This window comes from Platalea leucorodia (assembly GCF_965183815.1).
Source record: "Platalea leucorodia genome assembly, chromosome: 1".
Classification (NCBI taxonomy): Eukaryota; Metazoa; Chordata; class Aves; order Pelecaniformes; family Threskiornithidae; genus Platalea; species Platalea leucorodia.
Genome location: NC_138823.1, coordinates 11147307 through 11166668, shown reverse-complemented (window position 1 = coordinate 11166668; position 19362 = coordinate 11147307).

Here is a 19362-nt window from a genome sequence, read left to right as displayed (position 1 = left end):
GTACTGTGCCATACCTACTGACTTTTTTTCTGAATGTTGAGAAATTCCTCAGCTAATATTAATGGTCATAGAAGGAGAAACTGAAATATCAAATTTTTTGATGTAAATTAGTTATTTTCTTATGCTGAAGAAACAGCTTATTTTAATGGCTGTGGCTTCTGTTGTATTTATGTTCCTCCACTGATCTCATCAGGGTGCCAGATAAACCAGCCACACAGGGTCTGAACCAGCTGGGTCCAATATTAATGAGGAAAGGGACGTGCTAATTGTAGCAAGTGGTTCAGAGACCAGTGCTTCAAAGCCAATTCCGCCGGACCAGACTGAGCCTCCCTGTGCAGGTTTTTCACATGATCTTTCATCATCTTTTGAACAGAAAGTCTACTTGGAGACACAAAAATTCCACTGAAGAAGTTATTTTTGCCTTTAGCCAGGGGCACTGTGACCTGCCATCTTCCCCTTATGGGTGACAGACTGAATGATTAATCGGGACTATCTTACCAACTGCTAGTTTGAGTTTATTTTATTTTACAGCAATAAGGTGAATTGTCTTTAGACTGGAGCATGGGGGATTTTCAGTTATTTGCTGTGAGCCACTCTACTTCAGCTCAGACTTGTTTTTTTTAGCTATCATCTAAGGGAAATATCTCCCTGCTAAAAGCCTCTTTTGCTGTAAGATGCAGGGCTTGCACTGACATTCTGGTGGTTATTGCAGTGAACTTCTTGGTCTCAGGTTTTCTATTCGATACTGCTTATTTTGCTTTTTTTAATCTGAGAAGTGTGGTGATGCTTATATGAACTTTTAAACTTTTGCTCAGGCACAGGGTGGATGCTGATGATTCTCAGATGTGCAAGCCATTTCTCCTCTCTAACAGGCTCTGGTAGAGCACTCACTAACTGCTGGTTTTTGGGGAAAGATCTTTGGCACCAGTAAGGTCCTAGGAAGGACTATGGCACAAAGTCTTTCTGTTGTAAGCTAGAAAGTCACACAAATATTAGAGGTTGCTGTCAACAACCCTTGCTGTAGCCCACCAAAGTGAGGTTTCTGTGAAGAAGTTCTCTGGCATCCTGGGACTCTCCTTTAGCAGTTCCCATGATGAAGACAACAGGGTGACCATTGCTGACAGGCACTGTGGGGATCTGAAAAGGGGAATCACTTCTGAGCAGTTTCCAGTCTTTGTTTAAGAGTTAACCAAAGGTTTTCTTCACAGAGAAGGAAGTAATGGATCAAATATTTCTAAGACTAGGATGCAAGTGCACTTAAAATCTCTTTGAATCTCTTTCAAATGAATCAATAATTTTGTTAACTCTCTGGGGTTTATCAGAAATAAGAAAAGAAAGGAAATAATAGCTTCAAAGGGTGCTTATTTTACATGTGGTTGTTCTATTTCAGCAGGTATGTGAACTTTGGTCATCCTTTTCACAAATGAAAAGACTATGTGAAGGATGTTGTGATCTCAGGCGAGTTTGTAAGATAGCATCACATGTTATTTGGACAGTTATGTTTTCTGAGGTTTCTCAAAAGCCACAGCTATGATTATCCTCAGTAAGAGTCCTTTCCTTTTTTATTTATAGCAGTGCTCACTGTATTCTTTTTACAACCTAGGTTTACTGACTGTGTCAATTCACTGGATGTATCATTTGAGTTGCCTGTATAATGCACACTCTAAATATTAGTTAAGAATAAAATACTTGTTAATTGATTTTATATTTTTTGTAAGGAACTTACGGTTGTGAGCTAATGGTATCCTAGTTCACAACTGTCATCTCTCTCTCTGTCATCACTTGCCCTCTGGAATTTAAATCTGTGTTTTATACCTCTATGTTCAAGATCTTTATTTTTATATATAGCCTTTTGTCCATCCTAGCCAGCATTATTTTTATACAAAGAGAGATCAGTTCACATTACATACCCTCTTCCACTCATCTCTGGACTGGGACACTTAGAACATTATCAATATTATGTTTCACATCTAATCATCAGCTAGTTGAAACTGGGAGAAGAAAATGTTTGTTTCCATTATGTCATCCCATTCCTACTTCACCGGTCAACATCTCAGTTATAGTTGTGATAAAATTAGTTCAAAGCATGAAGAACTTACTTCAACAACCTATGTTCAGTAGTTATCAAGTATTGATAAAAAGGAATCAAAACTGACAAGGGCTTCAGCTGAAAAGCTGGCACATGGTGGGAACTTGTATCGGTCTCCTGGGGTTTTCAACTTTGAGATTCCTGTTGTAGGCAGGAGCTGAGATTTATCAAAGAATTTGGGAATGAAGCAACTGCATCTAAGATTCTGCAATCTCTGCAGCAGGGCAGCAAGTTTTTTCTTTCATTCACATCTGTGATGAAATTTCCATGAAAGGCACTATAATTAATGACTGTAAATCCAGAAGAGATCCTGATCATTACTGCAAAGTTCAGTGTAACTTAGATTTGTGATCAAGGTTGACTGGGAAAAGGTAACATGAGAAAGATGTAATTAAAATAAAGAGAATCTTTCCTATGCAATGGCTTCACAGCTCTTCCACAGCTTTCAGAATCAACCACATTATGCCCAACGTAGCAGATTTGCATCTGCAAAAGGTCATTTTCTGTCAAGTAACTGCGCTCGTATACAAAGAGGCCATTTCAACCTTGTTCCTTCAGTTTGTCTGTTCTGTGATCAATATCACAGTCTAGACCTGGATGACTGCAGAATCTGATTGCAGCTTAATTTCCCATAAGAGTAGCTAGACCTGCTGAAACAGCTTGAATATGCAGCACTGAATAAGCAGGCTGAGAGACAAATGTCCTCATGCCATATTGGGAAGCCCAATTAGCACAGCAGAGTGCATCTTGCTGTGTTATTTTTCTCCCCGTTGCATTTTGAAAGGATTAAGCTCTGGGACAGTCATTGCCAAGTAAAGGAAAATAACATTGGTGTCCATCACTGAATAATTAATTCTAAGGAAACTACAGAGGTGCATGTGTGTTTTTAATTTTTCAGTTTATACAAGGTTTGCCTTAAATACTTGAGGATAAACTGGCAGTATGTTAAACACTTAGTGACCACTAAGGACTTTAACCCAATTTTTCGTTAGATTTAACTGGGGCAGTGGAAAGAATTACCTTGCCTACCAATCCTTGTCACATTTGCTGTCAGATGACACTGTCCCCACAGTGTGGTTGGAGGTGTATCTTATCTAAAAAGTTTACAGCCTGCAGGCAAAGAGCATTGATGAGAACAGCAAGCTCATTATTAGGTTTGACTGCATGCACTGACTAATGAGGATGGGTAGTTTCATTTCAGGTGGCATCTGCTTCCCCTAATGCCAGCAGTGTCCCTGTCTGAGCTGCTTGTGGACTGTCACCTGAAAGGCTTCACTTTAAGGCTCAGCTTAGGATAAGCCTGAATCAACACCATCAACAGTTGACTTTAAACTGCTGGGCTGTAATTTGTGGTGGTTTAAAAATCCTTCATGGCTAGGTCTGTCCCTGTTGCACAAGTGCCAACTCTGGTAGAGAATCAGAAGGGAAAACTTGGGACCAGTAATTGCATCCACTGTCAAAGTTAAGGGTTGCTGCTATATGTGAGTCAGTATCTTTAGGTTCCCAGAGACAGCTCTTGGTCTGGTTTGCCAGATGAATCATAGAATCATAGAATCGTCAAGGTTGGAAAAGACCCTTAAGATCATCGAGTCCAACCATTAACCTAACACTGCCAGGTCCATCTATACAATGTCCTTGAGCACCACATCTATCCGTTCTTTAAATACCTCCAGAGATGGAGACTCAACCACTTACCTCGGCAGCCTGTTCCAATGCTTGACCACCCTTTCAGTGAAGAAGTTTTTCCTAATGTCAAACCTAAACCTCTCCTGGTGCAGCTTGAGGCTGTTTCCTCTCGTCCTATCACTCGTTACTAGGGAGAAGAGACCGACCCCCACTTCGCTACAACCTCCTTTCAGGTAGTTGCAGAGAGCAAGAAGGTCTCCCCTCAGCCTCCTCTTCTCCAGACTAAACAACCCCAGCTCCCTCAGCCGCTCCTCAGAAGACTTGTGCTCTAGACCCTTCACCAACTTCATTGCCCTTCTTTGGACACGCTCCAGCACCTCGATGTCCTTCTTGTAGTGAGGGGCCCAAAACTGAACACAGTACTCGAGGTGCGGTATCACCAGTGCCCAGTACAGGGGCACTCTCACCTCCCTGGTCCTGCTGGCCACACTATTCCTGATATAAGCCAGGGTGCCATTGGCCATCTTGGCCACCTGAGCACACTGCTGGCTCATGTTCAGGTGGCTGTCAATCAAAACCCCCAGGTCCTTTTCAGCCAGGCAGCTCTCCAGCCACTCCTCCCCAAGCCTGTAGCGTTGCATGGGGTTGTTGTGACCCAAGTGCAGGACCCGGCACTTAGCCTTGTTGAATCTCACACAGTTGGCCCCGGCCCAACGATCCAGCCTGTCCAGGTCCCTCTGTAGGGCCTTCCTACCCTCCAGCAGATCAACACTTGCACCCAACTTGGTGTTATCTGCAAACTTACTGAGGGTGCACTCAATCCCCTCATCCAGGTCATCAATGAAGCTATTGAACAGGACAGGACTGAGCCCTGGGGAACACCACTGGTGACCGGCCACCAACTGGATTTGACTCCATTCACCACCACTCTCTGGGCTCGGCCGTCCAGCCAGTTTTTAACCCAGCGCAGAGTGCACGTACCCAAGCTGTGAGCAGCCAGCTTCTCCAGGAGAATGCTGTGGGAGACAGTGTCAAAGGCCTTAGTAAAGTCCAAGTAGACAACATCCACAGCCTTCCCCTCATCCACTAATTGGGTCACCTTGTCATAGAAGGAGACCAGGTTAGTGAAGCAGGACCTCCCTTTCATAAACCCATGCTGGCTGGGCCCGATCCCTCGGTTGTCCCGTGTGACCTTGTCTCTGCAGAGCTGCTGCACTGAAGTTTTGTTGGATAAAGAGAGGTTATGAGAAAGCTCTTTTCCCTGGACAAGCAGCCAGGAAGGGAAGATGAGGACAGAATTGTGCCATGGGATGTGCTTAGATGACTCACCTCTGTTAGGTAATGCCTCAGCTCCCATCAGCAGCAAATGCAAGCCAAAGTAACGTCAGGACACATTTACCCAGCAGATTGCACTGCACAGCTTTTTCCACCATGGGGACTCTTGGCTGAACTTACTTATTTCTAGATCTCTGTTTTCTCTTCTTGTGCCAGCTACCTCCATTGAAGGTAAGAAGGAGGAACCTGCATATTACTTTAATTTTTATGCTGAGATTTAAATAATTCAGCTATGGAGGTGTCAGTGAAAATAAGAACAAATAAAGAGAATGGATATGGAGAAGGAAGGGAAGTATCGAAGATAAAGGGCTTAGGTACCTCCCAATCAGGGATCACTCATACAATGGGCCATTAAAATTTAGCTGAGTCGAGTGTATTGTTTTTAATTTGTATTCCCATAACATAGTCTGTTAAGGAGGGTGTATGCAGCAAATGCATATTAATGATGCTACACATTTGCATATTATAGATCCATAATACCAAGGGTGTAGTAAAAATCTTTATGAAAAGTGGTGACTATGCAGCAGTCAATTTTCTCTATATCTCAACCATTTTAATGCTTTTTTTTTTTGCACACACACAGATGTGCACACACACACACTTATATACAGAATCCCTACGACTGATAGCTCTACTACATTAAGGGACTAATGACCTGCAAAATTCCATTTATAAAAGATGAAGAAATGTTAGATTTATATAAAAAATCATCAAATTAGCTCTTCCTCTGGAACACTTCCAGTTCTTTGTTCCTTTGTTCTAAAATCTTTTAAACCAACAACCTGCCAAATGTATTGTTTTTAAAAATATATATTTAATCCACCTCAGCTTTAGTGGCAGGAGAAGATTATCTCAAATTTCATTTTCAGAATAGTTTGTATGGCTGAGGTACAAACTCCTGCAACTCAACTGTTTACAGTGAAAACTAGCTCCATCTGGGCTAGCTATGGGTTGTTAGTGGTCCTTAACTGAGTAAGAAAAGTTTTAGTGCTTATCTCAACATATCTGAAGAGGCTTGGACCCTCATGTCAGAATGAGACTAGCAACACAGTCTGCAAATAGGTCTCTGTTAGTCTAAATGCATAGTTAAAACCTGCTTTACTCTGGATAATGCTTTGGACAAAATGTGCCGAATTTACCTCCCATCAGTGCAACCTATTGCTCATGAATGTTGTTACTGGTTCAAGTGGATTTAGAAATGTAGTAAAGCAGAGCAATATCCTGGCCAGTTATACCAGGATATGAGCAAAAGTCTTGGGTGCCACGTGTCAGTCTTGGTGAGGGAAGGTTTCCTGATATAAGAGATAAGATTGTGGCCCAGATTCCTCCTGGCTTTGTTTCTGCCTCCAGGGAAATTGCTTTGTATGCCACTGCAAACCTTGTAAGTAAGTTCTGTGTAAAGGCTAAAGGCCAGGGACAGGCAAAGTTTTTCACTCCCTTTTGGATGAGTTTTTGTGCTCTGAGGAGCAGAAGAATCGCTTGTAACTGCTTCTTACTAGGGGAGAATCACAGCAAAAATGGGGAAAGGTAGACTCCAAGTTCATGGTGCAAGAGGTGGATTTTGACAGGTCTGTCTGATTGCAAGAAGCTTCTGGCTCAAAGGGTCCCGCAGTTTACCATCAGCCGGTTTTTTATATGGACGTTCATGGAATGAGAATTAATTGATGCCTGGGTCAGTATGTGGCCTGGACAGGAAATGTTTATTAACTCACTTTGTCCCATCATCTCTTTTCTAAAGAAAGTGCCACTACTGATAGACCAGAATGAAATGAGGGAGCAAGAGATGTCTGGTCCCATGATGCCAGTTGATCCTTCTCTCGCTGTAGCCTCCTGGGTGGTTCCTGCCCTCGCTTCTTCCACGGTCCAGCAGGTACATCACGGGTACGCTGCCTGCCTCTATGTACTTTGCTGAATATGGCGTAAAAGTCCAATCTGTCTTCCACTGATGTTCACAGGTCTTGCCATTGACTACACTGTGACCTGGAGCATATCCTAATTTATAGAAACCAAATTATCTTTACAAACCCCAAAAGGCTAAAATAATATTAAAACATCTTTGGACCTGCTCAATAGCCTTATATTCTCAGTGATGCTTTCTTTAAGGATTGCAAAGCAGAGGTTTGGGAAAGCAATTTTTCATTCTGCAGAAACTATCTGATTTTAGGAATAAGATTTGTATTTTCAGTTTATGCACAAATCTTCATCCCTTGCTTACTAAAGGAGAACAAAAGCTGAACACAAAAAGATGAAGGCAGGTGAGGGTCTAAATTTTAGGTATATATGTATGCCCTACTCTGCGTTTATGTTTTTAATATCTGCGGAAGTATTGTTTCTTTTCAGATTTATTTTTAACCTGGAAAACAAAGAAAACCCCAAAACATATTGCCCTCAGATCTTCAGTGCTGAAAGACAAGGAATGGTGAAGTACCTGTTTTGTGTCCTTCTGTCTCTTCTACTTACCTGCAGAGTGAGAAGGAGATCAAAATGCGGAATAATTGGCATTTGGCTGGGGTGAGGAGGGACATATCGCCTGTCTCCTGTGTGCCTGCAAGCAATCATCCATGGCTGTCCACCCCCTGGGGTACCTGCAGGTATGTTTGACATGCTATGGAGATGCCAGGGCCTAGCCACTGGGTCAGTGAATTATGTACCTCCATCTGCCTTAACCTTTATATAAGGTTTATAGGAGGGGTATAGTTTAAAGGTTAGGGCAGTGACCATAAAGTCATCCCAATACATGGCCTTATGGCTGGGTGATGAGAGGACTGTAATAGCAAAATTCCCCTAGGTTTAAATTTTATCCTGGCTCTATTATTGTTTTCACTCAAACCAAATTTCTCCATTGCTGTAATCCAGCTGATTTTGTGAGTGAAACTAATTGGGACAGAATAGACTTAAATATTACAAATGGCTAAAAAAGAAATGGGGGAAATGGGTAGAGTTTTTCAGGGAAATTATTTTTATGCAACATGTATTAGCCTTCCTAACAGGCCGGTTAAGGCACATGCTTACATCCTGACTCAGTTTTACTCAGTCCCAAAAGGAATCTTCATGAACAAGAAGTGGAAACAAAAAGAGAAGAGTCAAGACCTCACTATTTTTTCCTTAGTCAGTTGAAGGACCAGTTGCCCCATCCTTGTCCCTTTAGACCAAAAGGGAGTTTTACCATTGACGTTAATGGGAACAGGATCTGGCCCAGTAACCGGCTATTTTGGACCTGCTTCTGTCGCTCTTGCTGCATTGCTGCCGAGAGTACAGAACATCCTCGCCTTCTGTTTTTCACTCCTTAATGTTTCCTTAGAATACTTAGGCGGAGAGTGACTGTAAGTGCTTAACCTTTGTCAATGGCAGACGTTCAACAGAGTTTGGCTGCCTCCTTCTATTTCCTTGTGGACACTGATTTAAGGGTCCATCCAAAACATTTGTTCAGAAGGATATGACTAATATGAGAATCTGTCACTGTGTAAACACAGTGACCAAAAACTATTTGGCAGTGTTTTGGATCTGCTGGCTAGTAATTAGGTATTTATATTTGCTTTAACAGCACCAGTTGTGATGATCTAATGTTGTTCAGTATTTATATGGATAGCTCATCAGATTTTTTTCATTTTACAATGATTCAGCATAATCACATGAGAGATAAAGAACATTTAAAGAAAAGTACTTATTTCAATAACTAATGTAAAATTTCAGTCAGGACCACATTAGGAATGACATGCTGAGCTCACACAAGAAGAACAACGCCTGCATTTACTGGAAACATTGCAGTAAGGGTGAGTGAAGTCATTGAAAACAAATTGCTGTTCCCTTCCTAAATAGGCTCGGGTTGGAATAGTGTCCTCTGGGTTGTGACCAGATTTAGCCTTCACAGCCAGTTTGTTCCACAGAAACTGAGTAAATTTTCTTGGGAAACAAATCTTCAAAAATGTGCATGAGAATTTTTGGGGAGGGGAGTGATACATGGATCTAACACAGTCAAAAATATATTAAAAGCCATTAATAAATTGCTGTTATTTGGGTAGTTTCAGAAGAGCACATTCATCACACTTATCCCTGCAGCAGGTATAATGTTATACTGATCCAACTGTGTCAAAAGTTATGTGAACAACATGCATATCAGTCCCTAATTCAAATACACATTATTCACTATCACAAAAACTACAAAGACTATGAAGCTTTAATGATACAGATCCAAGTACACATTGATAAGCTTGAAGGGCATATGATTTGTATTAGCTTGGGTACCTTCTACTGACATTGTTTTCAGAGCATCATAAAGGAGTAGGAAAATATAGTGCAATAGCCAGTATGAACAAATTTGCTTTTGATTCTCCTACTACTAAAGAGCTTGTGAAAATGTTTGAGGACAAGATGTTTTCCTGCCCACTCAAGTAAGCAAGAACAGCATTACCCTGTTTGACTGTTCGCAAGAAGCAGAAAAAATCACGTTTCCCCCTCCACACACCTCAGATCACCCCAAGAGATCCTAGGAGATAAGGAAAGTCAAATAATGTGTTCTGAGAACCCCATGAGTGATAGACTTTTCCACGAGCTTTCCATATCTAACAATGGCTAAGGTAATTCTGTGCACAGAACTGCTACCATGGATAGTACTACTGCTGCTCTGTACCTTCAGTTCTTCACATTTTTTATTCTTTATTTGATACTTTGATAAGCTGAAGAATAGATTTCTGTGCAATATACTTTCAGCTTAGCCAGGTTAGATCCCACCCTAGTGCTTCCACTTCCTGTGCGGTACATTTCTTCTTCTAAATATTTCATTTCACACCAATAAGTACTTTAGCTAGAAAGTTGCAAAATACTATGATAGAATTATAGAAATTAGGAGTCACCAAATCCATCCCTCTGCTTTAGGGGAGGAGAAAGCAAAGAGATGGTAGGGGACAAGATGAGAAGATAGCGATACTATGCTATACACATGTCTATCTCTACCAGGCAAGTAACTGCAGCTGGGAGCAGTGTACTTTTTTTGACAATTCACTCTGTAAAATTGAAAACTGTTACAGGAATTCTTTTTCTATGATTTCTTTTTCTCTGCTCTGTGATCCCTGACTCTTTCATGGATCACCAAGGGCATAGCTATGGCTTCTGGGCTCTGTTTCCACTTACAATACGTGGGCCCCTCCACATTTGAGAAATAATGACAAGTCTCTGTGATAGAGGCTTTTCAATATTTCTAAAATTAACAGGGGTGGAATTTGATTTCTGTGGGGAAATTTGGTAAGGGCAAAGTGAGGAGAGGAAGAGAGGAGACTCGCATCTTAGTGCGAGATATTTTTCTCCCTGAAATTTCTCTCTCCCTGTCTCATCTTGGTGGAACTGGTCAAATCATCTAGTAAGAATGAGTCTTCTTTGCCAATGTCACCTTTTCATTATTTCTCCACTCATAGTGCTGGCAATAAAAGACTTCTTCAAAAAGGAAAATATTCTCAAGATCTTGACCTGCAGTGCTCTGGAAGTGTGATTAACTTGCCAGAGGTATAGACAGCTCCAAACTCATTCAAAGCAAGAGCGTTGGGACTAGCTGGTGGATTTTGGATGTTTTCCAAGATGGGAATGAAACAGAAGTATCTGGATATTCTGCATTCACACTGCAGTGACAATAGGCTGTCATTCCCAAAGGCTGGACATGCCTTTCATCCTGACTCCAGATGTGCTTCCCAAAAAGGTCACTTTATCTGTTTCTCCTCATTCACTCTTCCCACCCCGAGCTGTGAGTGTTCTTCCCCTTCCATCCACAGGCTCAGTTGCTCCCTGGCAATGTAGACAAACAGGCCTAGCACTTACACCAGGTTAGTTAACCTGGTTAGAGCAAGCTGGGGACTGCTCATGTGAGCATCTCCACCAATGGACTAGATGGGGTAGTAATTTCCAGTTCAGATGCAATGATGAACAGCTGTGGGGAGTAAACTTCTCAGCTGGAACAGCTGGAGCTGAAAGAGGATGTGTGACTACGTCCTGAGACAGCCAGGCTAAGTAACAGAGGCAACTGACTTGTGTTTATACAATTTCCAGGCATTAAATGAGACGATTACCCTAAAACCTGCCTCAGTCACCACCAAAATACTAGAGCATCCTGCCATCTGTTCCTCAATTAGAAAACTAACATGTCTAATTAACATCTCTTCTGGTCTCAGATACTCACAAAAAGAGGGAAAGAAGTCTGGGAACCTGATTGCAGACAGGAGCTCTAAATACACTGGTACAAATACAAAATGACTACCTGTTAAAAAAAAAAAAAATATAAAGCTTAAAATTTTGCAACACCTAATTACAATGCCAAGAAGAAAAGCTCTAATAAATCCTAACTGGCAAAAATAAAAAACTAAATCCCGATGAACCTTCTTTCAAAAAAATCTGAGAAAAAAACCACAGAACCCCATGAATTGAAAAGCTACATCTGTAAGGGGTAAAGGATCCTTATTATATGCTGTTACGAATTTATCTCAAGCTTCTGATGAAAGTATATTGAACAAGAATAACACTTGATAAACTATTACCTCACTTACTTAAATTCTTAATATTTGTGGGGTTTTTTCATATTACATACAATGTGTGTGATTTTTGAGAAAGGTAATACATTACTATGTGTCCAGTTCTGTACTGAAGACTTAACTCCCAAACTTTTCTTTAACTCTCTCAACCACTCTATGTGGAGTATGCTGTTATAAGCCAGCTGGTAATACCAGCTTGATGCTTCCCATTAGAGAGGTTTGGTTTTCAGCCCCCAATAATTTTTCTAATATTTAACAATTTGGTATTTGATATTCCCTGTTTTGTGCCTACTTCAAATGTATTTTTTCTGTAAGCAGACTGGGTGAGCTAGTTTCATGAATTAAGTTAATAAAAAAATACCAAAGAGAGGTGGTTTGGCTTGGTTTTGTCCAAGTTAAAAAACAAAACAAAACAAAACAGAACAAAACAAAACAAATAAAAGAAGTGGAGAAGTTGTTTCTCAAAACTTCTAATGCTTTATGGTTTGGAGTAGGGTTTTGAATTTTAGAAACACTTAGTCCTTGTTTCATGGACAGTCTTTGACTGTACCCACAAAAACAGCCTACATTTTGTCCTGCAATGAAATTGTTTATGTGTCTTCAGGAGGGGCATCTTAGATTTTTTCCTTGTAAATCCTCTGAGAATTTCGATTTTACTGACGATGCTATCCCCCAGGCTGACTTGACAAGATGCTGCCAGTGAAAATTTTGGGACTTTGATCCTCCACTGAGGAGAGGTGAATGGGTCTAACAGGGTGAGGACCTGAGACTAAACAGGCATCAGAAAAAGTCTGAGAGAAAAATACAGAAAGGTTTCCCCTTCAGAAAAGTGCACTTGCTGGATTAGGTTCCCTGCCAGATCCCAAAGCGGAACCCAGATTTCCTGAGTCTGCTGTCAGCAAATCTCTGCAAAACCCTCTGAAAAAATGTCTGGTTCTCTTTCAGAGCTGTTCACAGAGAGGATGACAACCCGCTACCACTATCAGTTTCTCCTGTAAGCCTACTGGCAGAAGTAGATCTCAAATTTCCAACTCCCCAATGATTTGTGTGGGTGTCAGCATTGCTCTATGCAACAGAAAGTCTATCCTTTTTCCCCATTTGATAATTTAAAAATTTGTAAAATGACACTTAGGAAATATGTGAAAAGAATATAGATGTAATTTCAAGGCAAGTATTAAAAACACAGATTTAAGGTTGTCTTGGTGATCTTAATTCAACCCTATTATGCATATTGATGCAATAATTAAAGAAGTTTTATACCCCATTTTTTTCATGCCAAAAATTGTGTCTCATTCATTACATAAAATGTGTGTACTCAGGACTATGTAGCAAAAGAAGGATCCCTGCAAGAAATATAGACCAAAGGAATGGAGCATGGAATAAAGAGGATCCGTAAAAAATATTAGCCACCTGTTACGTGAAGATGTTTCAAGAAACAGAAAGATATGAAGACAGAAGGAAAATACACTCTCTGTGCTAAAGACACATCACTGTGCACAGACATACACATACCTATTTCCTCCTCTTCTTGATCCTCTTTACTTGGGAGGTGATTATACAGCAGATATAGTTGCTATTTCCTGGTGACTCAGGCGTTAGCTCTCCTGCACCATGCTTGCAGCAACCCCTTCAATTCAGCACTCGTTTTCTGTTTCAGAAGGCTCTTCAAATGAAGATTTACACTGAGAAGTATAATGAAACAAATAGGGACAGTTTTCTTTAGCGTTATTTGTGTAAAATATTGCCATAGGGACAGAAAAATTACCTTGATCATGAAATAATGTCTGAGATGGATTATATCACAGACACAGTTCTCTCCCTTTGGCAATGTTTTACTGATGCTCCCTTGAAAACCAGTCAGAATTTACATCCTTTATCTGCATGCATATACACATATTATATTCAATTTTTCAGACTGGCTTTAGCCCAAAATCTAATTTTTAAACCTGTAAAATTATGGATACAATTTTGCATCTGCACTTTGTTGGTGTAATTTAGGTGCCTGGAACAGGTAGCAATAGACTGCGCCCTAAATTACTGAGCTGTAAGGTACATTAGGTGAAATAATATCTCATTGATGTCGTAGAAAGTATCCCATATATTTTAGAAAGCAGAACATCCCTCCCCCATATTCTTTGGTACCAAGGAGAAAGGCAAATCTGATGCTTGGTAATAAAACCCCAGCCATGTTATAGCCTCTTTGTCCCAGTCCTACAATGCCATGAAACTGGTACCTCTTGCCTCTTAAGATTCCCACTATAAATTAAATCTCTTCATGGCATAAAGCAGAGACTTTTCAAGAACCGCATTGTGCTTTGTATTCCCCTAATGGAAAGGAAATATCAGGGCAAAAGAAACCTAATTGGAGCACTCTGCTGTCTTGGCTGTTCTTGGGCGCTAGAGCAGCCCTGTACGTGTGTTGATAACTGGGCAGAGCATTCCTGAGGCTGCTGTAATTTATGCAAGGTACTGGACTGACATCTGGCTGCCTCCAGACTCCAGGGGAAGATATAAGTGGCTTAAAGCCAGTTTTGCCTGTTCTAGTGATGAGAGCAGCTCAGCCAAATCAGAAAATCTGGCACTTAAATATACAAATTATAATAATAATATTTTGGGGCAGAGGAATAAATAGATGCCAGCCTTAGCAAATGTGGCCCAATGGTGATGCATAAATAAAACACCATCTGCTGGACACTTTGCAAGCCTTTAAGACTTGCACTTTTGAGTTTGCAGATTTTTATTAAAATAGATAGACCAACAGGGCAAGGCTTAGGGACAGCTAACTCAACTGTGACTTCTATTTTGATTTCTTTCCAAAGCATGGCACTTCCAAATGCTAACAGTAAGGTTTCTGTTTCCCTTCACAAATCTGCTTAAATTTACTGTTTGGATTATAAAACAAGGATGAAAAGAGACTGGTTGGATACTCTTGTACTCCTTCCTCCATCTTTCTGTGTGCTGATGTTTCAGAATATACTGTCTTTCCAGAAAACTGCAACAAGAAACATTGCAGTTAGAGTCTGCTTATTTTTGATATTCACTAAATGCACAGAAGGTATGTTGTGTGGTATTCCTTCCATCTCAAAACCTCTCTTTTTTGGCCATTGACACATGCCACTAACATAACTTACACATATTTTGTGGTTTTGCTCTGTGAAAAGGAAGTATTAAGCTCTGAGGCACTGTAATAAATTTGTTTGGTTTTGATAGAGATTGACTGCCTGAATGCTGCCATTTTTATCAGCTATAAATTGCCCTACAAGCTGTGGGACGAAGGACCTTTCATGCTCTATTCTGACTTAAACTGGATAAATCATTTGCAATGATTCCTTCAGGAGATGTCAGTTCTTTCTGTTGTGTAAGTTTGTCGCAAATGCATTTTCTAATGAATTGCATCGTTCTCAGTCTGCAGATTGCTCACAAGTAATACACTGCAAATGTTTGAAATTTTAGGTGGGCTGGTTACCAACCTACATGTATGGTGTTTTTTTCTAATCCCTGTAGGATGGTTAGATGCAGTTATCAAAAACTAATGTATATTTCAAATGCAATATTATTGTTACTGTCAGAGTTTCTTGGAGTAGCATCTAGAGACCAGCACTAAGATCCTGATCATCCTGTGCTAACAAACCACTCATATGAGTAGAGATAACATGATGACAAGAGTTTGTGGTTTCAGCTCCAGTCTCATCTACCCTTTCTGGGGAGAGAGGGGAGCACATTGAGCTTCTACCTTGTGGGAAACTAAGCAATCAATGAGAAAGCAATGTGAGGCCCATTTTTCTGATGAAGACCTGAACTGCACAATGACTGAGTGGTCAAGACTATAACAAGATCATGATAAAGGCTGGACTTAATCCCAAATCCTAATCCAATGTTGGAAAACTATTTTTGCTCTCACACAACTAAAACAAAGGTGATTGGAAATATCCTTTCAATTAATACTGGTGAAACTGAGCTAGCTTTTGCTGCCATTCAGTTTTATGTTTCCTAAACTTTCTATTTTCTCCTTTCTGTAGTGTCTGTCATAGCCTTTTCCTATCCTGGGGTGAAAAAAATTGAGCAGTTAGCAGAAGTATCAATATCAGAGTTAACCTCTTTTCTGTGTTAAAATGGCATTGTGTTAACCTCTCTAAAAGAGAGTGACCTCCCCCAAAGTGTCTGGGGCTGGCATTTAGTTAGATATTTTCTCAGTGACCCTCTGTGGGCCTTCCAAGCATACTGGCCGTATCACTTAGGGGTGAACTAGAACAAGGTTTTCAGATAGGAACTAAGAGGGAAGTTCTGTTATTTCATTCTCTTAATTCTTTCTGAAACTGAATGGAAAACAAAGATATTTCCTGAAATTAAATTCTGCAAAAAATCTTGGTTCTAACCCATCCACTGCTAGTTACCAGGTACCAACCTGAAAAATGCCATCAGTGAGTAGAAGTCTGTCCTACTGACAGCTAACCCCAGATGAGCAGGTTTCCTCACTGTGGAAGATGCACAGTGAAGGCTCTTAAAGTATATGAAATATTTGAACTTCCACCTCTCTGTTGTGTTACGAGTAGGTTTAATCTCAAACTCCTGACTCCTGGCTCAGTATAGTTCATTTTTCTGTCTTGGTGCAAGACCCTCCCAGATAAGCTTGTCCTGGGAGTGTGCTGTCTTGGCCATTTGTGGAGATGATAAAGCCTGATTTTGATGATTCTGGTCTGCCCTTCTACACCTTTGAGCAGCACTGATAGTTACTGATCCTGGCCTGCTTCCATGAAACCTGCACTGTCAGGTTTGGGTTTGGGCTTTCTGTATGATAGTAGAAAAGGAGACCCTCCCATCTGCTCTGCTGAGAGGCGTAAAAACATAGGCTTTTTTAGAACAAATAGGGGGTTTTTTGAGCCTGCTTGGATAGTCTTGTACTGAGTAGTTTACTACAGTTTTTCATGTGGGTGTCACTCCCACAAATACAAGGGAGGAATAGAAAAGTGACTGTTTAGCCACCTATTTGCATCAATCTCTCCCCATGAGAAGACGGGACTTTTCCTTCCTAGTTTCTCAGTCAGTGATTAGGAGGATGACTGGCAATGTGCCTGCCATTGTCAAAGGGTTAACCTGATTATGAGATTCATCCTTCATGTCACGCAGCACTGCTAAATATATCTGTTATTAGAGCTCATTAGATTTGCCAAATGTCTACATGTTTCCCTGACTCCTAGCTCTCAACATGCCTTTGTCCAGCTGACTCATTGATTCATGACGTCTTTTCGGCTGCATCACTGGTAGCATTGATGTTTTTCATTATTTATTGACCATCAGGCTTTTCTCTTTCTTAAATTTTGCTCCCTTTCTCACCCTGCAGTATTGTCCAAGAGAAAAATTCCAGTTTTACCCAAAACCAAAATTACAAAGAACCAAATAAAATAACACAACAGCTGCTGCCTGCGCAAACTTTGAGAAGCAGGGTGTTTTACAGACCCACACAATGGCAGTGTCGTAAAGTAAAGCTAAGTGGGTTCCTTTGTGAGCTGGTAGGGTGGCTTTACTTCAGAATAAGAAAAACAGCTGTGAAGCTTTCCAAAGTTGCTGTCAGAGCTATGTTTTCACTGAGAGGAAAGAGAGAGAAAAAGAGACTAAAAGAGAACACAGGCAAAGAAACTGCTTGAAGAACAGGTGTTTCATGACAGGTCAGAGCACAGTAACTCGACTGAAAAAGAGGTGTGACAAGGCATAACATCAGCATGGAAAGTGTTCAATATTTTCCCAATCACAACTATTGTTCTGCTTAACTGATGCTGGCGAACAACCCTGCTGCAACCTTTTAGGTACAGAAAATCAATGAGCTATTAATGGTGCCACTGGATACACTGTGATACACAAAATAATATTTATTATATTGGCAGGATGGCTGTAACTCCTGCTTCCCTTAGTGCTGGAATCAGGAGTTCTCTATTCTGCTTATCTCTATAAAGCAGAATAAAAACTTGGATCAAATCTGGATGTTAGCATTTTAGGTCATTGTGAACTGAAAGAACCAAGGGCACACACAGTGTTAAAAGAAACATATTGATTGCGTCTCTTTGAATATTTTTTGTCCAGTATGATGCACATGCTAAGCAAATCAGGAATGACTAATGGGGTTAAATGTGATCATCACCGCTATCAAATATCGGCTCAGAGTTGCCCTTTCTGCACTAATCAGATTTCACAGGATTAGGACTAGAATTTGTTTTAATTTTGTCTTTATCTCTTGCAGTGCATACCTATGTTAGACATGACGCTTGGAGCCGTGAGGCTGAATCCTGTGTCCTACAGTCGGAATTTGGTGTTTTAGCCATAGTGTAAGACTAATGCGAGGTAGCCATAAGTACCTAAGACCAGTCACTTAATGTCTATGATTCACTTTGCACATCCAGAGAAATGACAGGGTAAATACTTGCTAAATTCTTGTTGATGAGATTGATCAGTTAGAAAATAACTACATGCACCAAACAACATACAACCAAGGGAGGAATGGACCTGACCTATAAACCACTTTGCAACTCTCTGGATTTTGGGTTGATCAAGGAATAAAGGAAAAATTAAAGCAATCAGGCATGCTATAATTACCATCTTGTAGGCATGAACTATTAGCAGCTCACAGTCAGTAACAGCCCAGCATCTTCCTGGTAGTTATACTTCAGGAAGATTTCCCCCATGACCATCCCAGCCAGTACATATGAGGAGGACAGGATCAGGAAATAGGGGTCATCTTAGGTGGCAAGAGTCTGTGCAAGTATATGCCAGCTCTCTAAAGATGCAGGTCATTGATGTATACTAGGTGTACATTTTCATCTCTGCCTCCTACTGATCCCAAATGCTGATGCAAGTGTTCCTTAATGCTGAAGATTAGAGCTATAGGATACGAAAGGACAGAGCTCAAATTCACTGCTGGCTTGACCATGCAGTTTTGAGCACTCCTCAGCTCTGACAGCATTCCCCTCTCTGCCAAAAGAGGAGATACGGTGCTGCTGGAAACTTGGGTGAGCAATAGTTAATCCTATCGTCAGAATTTCTCTAAAATCAGATGACTTCTTCTATGTCTGAAATGCTATTTTAGTGCTTTAAACTTCAGGTGAACTTCCAGCACAGACACTCCTAGATCCCAGAAGGCTGATTTAAGTGCATATATGTTTAAAGCCTGGAGAAAAGGCATTTAGTTCACTGTGTCCTGGATCTATTGCATAAAGGATTAGGAATTTTATCCTTACAACTGCTGCTGCTCTTCACCTATAAGCAAACTCTGGTTGGTGAGTGTATCTCAGTCTAACAAATTTAATCTTTTTTGGAGAAAAAGACCCAAAAGTATAACATTTAGCATGACCACAGATATATGGACGGTGTTCTCTTCAATCCTCCCTGCACCTATTCTCAGGACCTCATTCAATTAAAAAAATAAGGAGAGCATCTTCAAAAGTGCCTAAATGACCCTGAGACCTAAATCAAATGCTTTCCCCATGGTCATCTAAGCTCATGGCTGTCTGAGACTTCTGCTGAGTAGAATTCCTAAATGCTTAAATTATGACTAAGACGTGGGGTCCTAAGTCACTTAGTTGTGTCTGAAAATTTTATCTGAGAACTGAACAATGACATCAGGGTTTAACCTAAATTGTCAGGCTGGACATGCATCCTGACGTGGGCAGAGTTTCAGATTGAATCCTGTGTTTTTCCATAAAAACCAAAAGGGATAATACAGATCAATTCAACATGAAAAAAAAAAAAAAAAATCTGAATCTCTTACGGGTGGTAAATAAAGCAACTTTCTCCAAGTAAAAGGAT